The sequence below is a fragment of the Anguilla anguilla genome, chromosome 2 (genome assembly GCF_013347855.1).
Source record: "Anguilla anguilla isolate fAngAng1 chromosome 2, fAngAng1.pri, whole genome shotgun sequence".
In the NCBI taxonomy this organism is placed as follows: Eukaryota; Metazoa; Chordata; class Actinopteri; order Anguilliformes; family Anguillidae; genus Anguilla; species Anguilla anguilla.
This window is the reverse complement of record NC_049202.1, coordinates 54,612,576-54,622,244: the sequence shown is the minus strand read 5'-3', so window position 1 is coordinate 54,622,244 and position 9,669 is coordinate 54,612,576.

Below are 9,669 nucleotides of genomic sequence, written 5' to 3'. Positions count from 1 at the left end.
TTAAATGGGCTGGTCCCTCGCTTTTGATTGATCTGGCGCAGCAGTACAGCTTGGTGGCTGAGTACCACCCCCATGCACCCTGTAAGGGAAAATTTTGTCCCTGGGACACAAGGTTTTCTTCACTGCTATGCCAAGTCTTTGAGACCCCTTCCGAGAAATATTAGAGAAAAAGCTTACCAGCCAGCCTTGAAAACACATCTGGCTTTTAACACTAGACCAACTACACCCCCCCCCCAAATGCTGCTCTCTGGCCATAGTTTTTTATTATGATATATTGTTGTTTTATGTATTCCACTATTTCAGTGATTGTATATATGTAGGTTATTTGTTTCATGAATTATGTGTTGTTTTTAACAATATATAATACATAATGCATATAATAATGTCTAAATTATTATTATATTGTTAGTAGTAGTAGTAGTCAACAACAATGACAATAACAACATAATAACAACAACAACAACAATAATAATAATAATACTAATAACAATAATATTAATAATGTAGAAAGTACAAATCCTGGCCGAGGCCTTTCTGTGTGGAGTTTGCTTTGGAGAGTCTATAGCAAATTGCCCATAGGCATGAATGTGTGAGTGAATGCCCTGTGATGGACTGACAGACTGTCCAGGGTGTATTCCTGCCTCTTGCCCTATGCATGCTGGGATAGGCTCCAGCACCCCCTGTGATCCTGACCGTTAAATGACCCATGCACACCTCAAAACTCAATGTCCCATTTTCAGATAAAAATATGTATTTATAGGAGTATTTCTACAGAACGGATCATTCCTGGTGAAGGAATGTATGGTATCGTATTCGATGTCCCTTTGACATAAATACAGAAGTTTAGGAAGGCATGTTTGGAGATGATTTAGGATAAAGAGTGATCATCCTGTAGGATCAGGACTTAATGATTAACATCCGAACTAGTTAACACCCAAACTAGTTCTTGGTCCAGACACTTTGAATTTAAGACATTAGATGGGATTTGTTAGTGTAGAGTTTGCCTGTGGAGGATAGTCCCTGGAGAATGACGCAAAGAGGAGGCATGGAACAAAGCTCCAGTGCCTGGAGCTGTTCTTGGCCTGGCACTACAGAGGCTCAGATGATGTATCGATATATGCTATCCTGGAACTCTGTTGCTCATTCCTTGCAATCAAAATAAACTGGTCTCAGAAAACGATGTCAATTTGGCTTTGGCTTGGATTCAAATTCCACTCTTTTAGGCTTTGTTTATCCTTGAAGGCCTCTTCCAATCTTCATATTGGAAGCATACCATGATCTTATGTTTGTTTTCTATATTGGGAGTTGGGTAAAAATCACAGAGAACACAGAACAACAATGTATACAGTATATCAAGTAAGAAAAACAAATCAAATCCAAAAATTATATAGTCTATTTCTATAACCAGTAAAAAGATTAGTGTTGTGGAGCATTAAAATTAAAAGGGGCAAGTTACTGATGACAAATACAAGGATATGTGCATTCATGTTAAGAATAAACGATGCACTATGCAGCTTGCATCTCAAGCAGTGAAGTACATTACCTTTGGTCTTGAGATCTTGGATATCACAGGCTTGTCATATGTGGTAACAGGCAACAGAGTGAAATAACTCATTTGGATTTAATGGTCATCAGGACTCTTAGTGATGCCGAAAATCTCCAAGCTCCTGTACAGAACATGACTTTAATTCAACACGGGACACAATCATTAGACCTGCTACCAACTCTGATGACAAAACAATCTACTGTACAACCATTTGGTGTTTCCTTTGAAAGTTTTCTTTTTGAACTTGGTTATGTTCACCTCCAGCTAGTGGAAGTAAAGATTTACAGGTTTGGGTGAGTCTGCTGTGTCAATTAAACTCTTTCCTATTGAGTACAGAATGGCAAAAGGCAACTTGGGGCATTTTAAAAGAATAAAGAAGCTACAATCTGTCCCTCATTATCTCTTAGATGTTGTATACATTATACAGCGGAAGATGTATAATTGGAAGAATTATCCTTTTTTTAATGAGGTGGGCAAATGATGTAAAGTTTCCCAAGTCAAGCTGCAGTGACTCAATTCCTGCAATGTCTATTAAGCCATTTCTGTAAACAAATTAGTTGTAATATGTTATCTTATACATAATTGTCATAATTTGTTATGCTATACATTATTCTACAGTCGTACAATCTACTGCAGGAAATAACAAATGTACCAGGTATATACAGTGGGTAAGTTATTGTTCCACAGCATAAGGTAGGCAGGAGTGACAGAACTGCATTAGAGAAGAACACATAATGGTCGTTCAGCTGTCTTGCTCAGCACCCACTCTCTGCTGGCTGTCAAACTCTTCCCTTCCTCCTCTGCCTGGTATCAGAAGCTGATTACTGGGCCCATGACATAGCCTGGGTCACATGGCTAGCACAAAACAGAGGGCCATTAGTGTCCACTACAAGCCATAGAAGAAAATTATAAAGCAACACATTTAATTACAAATAATGATACAGCATACGAGTCAATGATTGATAATGTTTTCAGAGTCAAATGTGTAAAAAGTAAAAATAATGATAATTATTCAGTAAGTTCATTTGAATGTCACCTATGAATTCATATTGGCTTGATTCATTACAATATCTCAAAAACCAGATTGATATGTACATTTCAAATATCACAAATGTTTCAGAAATTGTCTATATACTATGCAATACTAATAAGTAAAATTGGTTAAATAATATTTAGTCTGGCTGAAATGCTCACTTCACAAATTACATTACAGGCATTTGGCAGACGCTCTTATCCAGAGCGACGTATAACAAAGTGTATAACCATAACCAGGAACAAGTATGACGAAACCCCTAGAGAGAAGTACCGGTCCAAGTGCAGGGAACAACCGCATAGTTCAACTTGGACCCTGAAGGTTAAACTGATTAACACTAACAACGAGAACGGCAACAACGCAGTCTATGGAAAAAATACAAGCAGTAGTTAAGACAGTTAATGCACCTAAGTCACCTACGAAACAGCTGCCTAGTTACAACCCTAAGCTTACAGTCATTTACAGGGGGGTAGGGAGGGATGGGGAGAGGTGCAGCCTGAAGAGGTGAGTCTTCAGTCGTCGTTTGAAATGGGTCAGTGTCTCAGCTGTTTTGACCTCCACAGGGAGGTCATTCCACCATCGTCCACCACAAATGTGATATTATAGTACCACAAATAATTAAATTTTGTGCCACTCACAAGATACCTTAATTTTTGATGATCTTTAAAACTGTAGGAAAATTTAAACTTGAAATTTAGAAGAAAAATGTTTTTTCGCTTGTAGACAACAAACAATTAATTTGTATTTAATTCAAAGGTCAAATATATTTAGATTAAATCTGGGTCTAAATTTGAATCTGTAACTTCTTAGCGACAATACATGATATGTATAATACTATTTTTTGGCTGCAGGCAACAAGAAGGGGTTTGATTTAATAGAAAGAAAAAATGTTTTCTATTAAATAAAAAATTTACTGTCAGAAAGCAGAAAGTTTTTTCCATGTGGTTTGTTTACTTGTGCTATTATTCACTATTCAATTATATTAATGGCAACTGCAGAGCGACTATAAGAATATACATTCTGCCTATTTTAGTTGAAACCTAGGGCTCTATCTTACACCCGGTGCAAAGCGTCGCCAAGCGCAACGCAAGTGTCTTTGCTAGTTTCAGACCGACACAGTTGACATTTTCCCGTTCAGCGCCCACGTTGTTTAAATAGCAAATGTACTTGCGCCCATCTGAGCGCCCATGGGCGTGTTGGTCTTAAAATGAGGTGTGGTCAGGCGCATTGTTGGTGCATTCCTCTCTTGAGGCAGTGGAACGCGATTGCGCGATTGACCAACAAAAACCTGGTCTTAAGTCAATGGCGCAGTATTTTACTGTTATTTTAAGGGCGCATTATTAAGACAGTAATATGCGCCTACATAGGCGGGTGCACAACACGCAATATTTTTTACAAATACATGTCATAATAGTTAGTCATAATAGCAGAGAAGCGTTCTTTCATACTACTTGGCAAATCCGCCATTATAATAGCAATCCGCCAAGGTGCAAGCGCACCTGACTTTTAAAGGGAATGGGAGATGACACTCTGATTGGTTTATTTCAAGTTACGCCCAAAACACACCTATGATTAATTAAGAGACTAAGTACAACCCCTTTGAACCATGCGCCTTACTTTGCGCTCAGATTATCGCCGTTAAACTAGCAAAAGTGGATTTGGACACACCCTAAATGCACTTGCGCCATGCGCTTTAGACCCTGCGCTTAGATTGTTAAAATATAGCTCATAAACTTGCTAAATCAGATTCGATCAACTGTCAGCTTATTTTGGCGAAATGAATATAGGAAACACTGGAGAACAGTATCTGCTTCAGGATGAGACCAAAAAGGAATGACATGGGAAATGATTTATTCAGCATAAATCCTCAGAAACTTGTGGGGGCTGACAGCTGGCAAGATAATGTCAAGGATTCAAAACGGAATAAAACGATTGAATAAGTGCATTCTGATATATTGGTGATGGTCAGATACCATACTAAATGCACAAGATGCCCCTTGGTCCTAACACATATTAATTAAGAGCACAGTTGTGTCAGTGGGCAATTGATGCTCTATTAGTACTGCAGAGCTCAGGAGAAAGACAACTGCCTGTTTGTCCTTAGTGGCTGTACAAGATGTTATATAACTGACAAATCCTTTTAAAAGGATCTTTCATTTAAAGCAATTTAGCCTATCTGTATATTCTATTGTGTGTATGTGTGTGTGTGTGTGTCATTTCATTTTAGCGTTAATGAAATGTCATAGTTCATTTTCAGGAATAGATTTTTCCTGAACTATGGGCTTATTTAGAACTGTAATTGTAGGTTTTATGGTGTTCACTTAATGGTAATTATTACACATTCCAGGAATAAACATTCATATTTGTTTTTATCAAAGGACAATTAAAATGCTCTGACAAAGAAGGTGTAGGTTTAATTTTAGGACTATTCTGGCTGTGTTCATAGATTTAAAGGAAGCATATTTGTTGTATTTCTCTTACACTAACAGCAATAAAATGATGAGTTGAAAGACATTTACAGCTGTTCAAGTGTGATTCAATCACACAGGTATCAAGGCATATCACATAGCCTATCTGTGTAATGACTATTGTATCACTTTACAAAAGTAGTGCCTATTTCAGGGGATGTATCACAGTGATGTGAAAGCACACTCTTTTCCAATCTATATTATTACACAATGTACATAACTAACCCTTATCTTGTCCTAACAGAGTTCTAACAGTAGATAAATCGAACCTCATATGACACATAACACACACAAAGCATACTTTGTAATTATTTGTTCAACCAAAAATATGACAACATGCATTTTTATATATAATGTTTGGAACAAAGACTTTTCCCCCCTGATTTGGTTCTGTAATTTTAGATATGTAATTAAACAATTCACATGTGGTTAAAATGCAGATTCTCACATTGTCTTAAAGGTTAAGCCATTTTTATACATTTTGCTTCACCATGTAGAAATTACAGCACTTATGATATAGTCCTCCTATTTCAGGGCACCATAATGTTTGGGACATACTATTGTCTGTTCTGCCGTTGCACACATGCCAAACATACATCTCTGGTTTGTATAGATTCTCTGGAACAAAACAAGCCATCTATAAGCTTCTCTGACCAGCACTGGCTAAGCAGTCCCTCTATATATCCAATGGGACCAGCAATGACTCAAGATGGACAGCATAACTTCTGTCCAGTACATTAGCAACCAGTGGCAAGCTATTATAGTGATGACTGAGAACCTTACACTTCTAATGGCATATTGGTTGTTAAGCTTGCATAAAATGACACACATTGACTCTCCTACATAAACAAACCATAATCTTTTCTGTATACATGCTGAAAATGATGTGCATGGGTTTCAACGTTCTTGAGACTTTATGCCTTCAACAGTTATTTTACAACAAAAATAATTTTTCAATGCCTAAGGCTAAACAGAACATTTGGCATTTGGAAGCCTTGGAAGAAATCACGTCTGAGTGAATATTCCTCAGAAGGAGAGTGAAAAAAGCTTCGACTCCACAGCAGAGGGTATGTTCAATGAAGGAGTTAATCTCATTTGATCTCATTGGGTGATCATCTAAATACATTCTCAAAATATTTTTATTATTATTCAGTACTCTTATAAATAACGATCAGGTATACCGAATAATAATAAAATATTTTGAGAATATTGAAAATTGAGAATATCAAATGTTTATGAGGGTGGGGTATTTGATGAAAATGTCAATCAATTGACCTTAATTAATGTATTAGGAAACTAGATAGTTAATGTATTTATTTTCTTCAATCTTCTAAACCTGCAGCTGCCAGAGGTTGCTAGGGGAGAGCAAAGAAAGAGGGTGGAGAAGGGGAGGGAAAAGGAAAGGGAGAGGGAGAGGGAGAGGGAGAGGGAGGATGATAGGCAGGGGGAAAGCAAGCTGACTTTATGTACATTTCTTCCACAGGCATGTAGTATACAATATACAGAATTTAACAGCTCTAAAGATCCATAATATCATTTGGTTACTAAGTGTCCAAGAGTCTCTAAATGGCCTTTTTGGAAACCTGCCTATGCATAGCTCAGAAAAAAAAAACAATGCAGGATACTAATTCTTGGTGTTATTGTCATCAAATTCAAACTGTAATTTGTCCAACGTTGTGGCTAAGGCTGTATTGTGTTTATAAGCTCACCAGGTGCAGCCACATTTTTATCCACTCAAAATTTTTTTAAAAGATGCCTAATCATGTTTTTAATGTAAAACTAATACAAAAGGCATATGAATAATCCGTAGTCTGTTAACATTTAGATATTGACCAGGCACGGCTCAAGCACCTACTGCTCTAGGTGAGATTGTGGACCACTGACAATCATGGACATAACACGTAAATTTTTTCTTCGTCATTTGTTGCCCACCAGGACAGTTGGCACCCTGGGCAACTGCTTACAAACCAACTCTGATATTAACCATGAATTAACTCTGTGTCATTGCAATGAAGCTGGGATTATTATGAATCTGCAGGTAAAATGAATGCATCAATCTGTTTCTTGTCATGTGTACCCGACTGGGAAGCATGGGGTGAAGTGCATTGTGGAAATGCTCCCACCATGTTGGGCGGTACTCCGTCCAAGAGGAAGGAAACTGAAGCTCGGAGAGTTGATGTTCTGATATCACCTCAGAAATTAGGTCAGCAAGCTGGCCGGCTAGAATTTATAGTACTAATACTGTTAATCATCACTATGATTATGATTATTTAGTTTATTTTTTGAGTAAGCACAACTATATGTAATGGGGTAAAAGGTGTTGTTTATGAATGTGTTTTAACAAATAAACAGTTGCTATGGGATATCCATTACAGTTTGCTACATGGTGTTATTGTTAGCAGATGAGAAATTATTTATGCCAGCAGCAATAACCATTTCCTGCTTATTGGCTAAGGCGTGATTTTGTTGTTCTCTTTGTTGTCCTTTCATTTGCTGTGTTCCTGATTTGTACTGTTTACAGATACAGAGACTCTTTCTGAGTCATCAAAAAATTACCAGATTCAACTGCTGCCTTCTTATGGGTTCAGTGTTCTTCTTTTCTTTTTCCTTATTTTCAATAGATGCCTGTGTATTATAAGTTATCATGTTAGACCAGGACGGTTTTTCCACACAGCATATGACACACAGACACAGACACACACACACACACACACACACACTCACACCCACACACACACACACACATATGCACACACACACACAAACAGGTGTTTTCCCAGCCAAGTAACACTGATACTGCCTGACAGGAATCTACTGTCTTTTCTTTCCTGAGCCAGAGCAAATTAGATCAATTTAAGTGGCGTAGACGAGACCTGCATTGCCTTGGGCCCAGATCAGAATACTCACTACCTGAATGAATCCACTTTGCATTGATTCATTAAAGAACCTCACCTTTACTTTGAAGAACGGCAAATGAGATTTCTGTTATCTCAAACTTGATTGCAAACAGTGAAAAACAATTTTCATTCAAAACGGCAAGTTGTAAAATTTTAAAGTTTAAACTGACTCTTTAAACAACAGATTTTAAAGCCCCACCCTAATCTGCATCTAACCCACTTAAAGTATTTAGCAATAATGGAGCATAACAATATTCTAAGCACAATGCAGTACAATAAAACTTGTTTCGTGTTTTAAGGACAAAGCACCACCACAGTCTCATATGGACATTCTGTCTCGCCCATTTGGCCTGACAGGGAAAATTAACACTTAAATCACACTATATGAAAGAATAGCATCACCAAGGGACTTTAAATAGAGTCTTTGTATAATATTCACTACATTATCTACAACTCATAGGAAAGTTGCCAGAGTCAGTAAGCGACTCATACTGTATGGGGATTACAATTTGCACAATATGTTAACAGCAAAGCAGGTCAGGATATTATGTGTAAAGCACTTTGTATTGTGTATATTACATTCCTTATATTCAGCTATACATTTCAGAGGCTGAATTCTACATGCAATTAATTGTGACAATATTAACACAGGAATAATTGGCCAACTTTTATTTTCAAGAACATTGTTGGATTTTCATTTGGAAGCTATGTGCTGCCAGCCCATTATGTAACTGTGAGAGAACAGTAATCTACCTAAAGGTAGCCAAAATTCCTAAAGACAGCTTTGGTGTTTACACTGGTTTAAATTTCAACACCAGTCTCTTGGTCTGTGGAGCAAGGTGGACCCAAGTGCAGAAAATCACATTAGGCTGGTGATAGAACAAGCTCGAACAATTTCATAAGAAGAAAACCAAAATAACAAAAAGCAGGGAACACAAAATACTAACACTGGGATAAAACAAATAACACAAGGAAACCACTAGATGTGAGCTAACTAACACAGGAAATAATAAACCATGAACCACTGGCATGAAAAAGAAGGCTGAGGATTTGAAAGAAGGCAACGAAAACCAAGCGAAAACAAACACAGCGAACTTAAATACAGAGAACAATCAGGCGCGACTAATGACTAACGGCCCACAGGTAAGGAAGGCTAATTAACCAATAATACAATAACAGAAAAACTAACAAGGGAACAAGCAAAAAACCAGACACACCAGAAACAGGTAAAGACACCACTAACAATTAAGGGAAGCTTAGCAGGGGAAAACATGGACTAGAAAGGGGACCGGAAGATCTCTGGCATCCAGGAACGGTGACATTTAGTTTATGACTCTGAAACAGTAATCCTGATATCCTGAGGACTTTTGCTTTACAAAATGTATTTTTTATTTTTTTGTTAAAAAACGTTTTCTTCCCTGGGTAAATATGTGAAGCTATATACATTTATTTTGATATAACCTACATATTGAAATGGAGGGGACATACCTCTACTAGGACTGAGTCAGGACTGAAATGTGTCTATTCAAACAGCCCTCATCCGGTGCACCAAAATGTAGATGATATAAATATACATTTTTATATTCTCACAAAGAGTTTACCAACTATGCCAGTAACATACATATGACCGCCAACATAGAGAACAATATAGAGAACATACACTAATAAATAAATTATCATGCAGTCATCAAATGGTACAAATGTATAATCAGTCTCATAATTAAT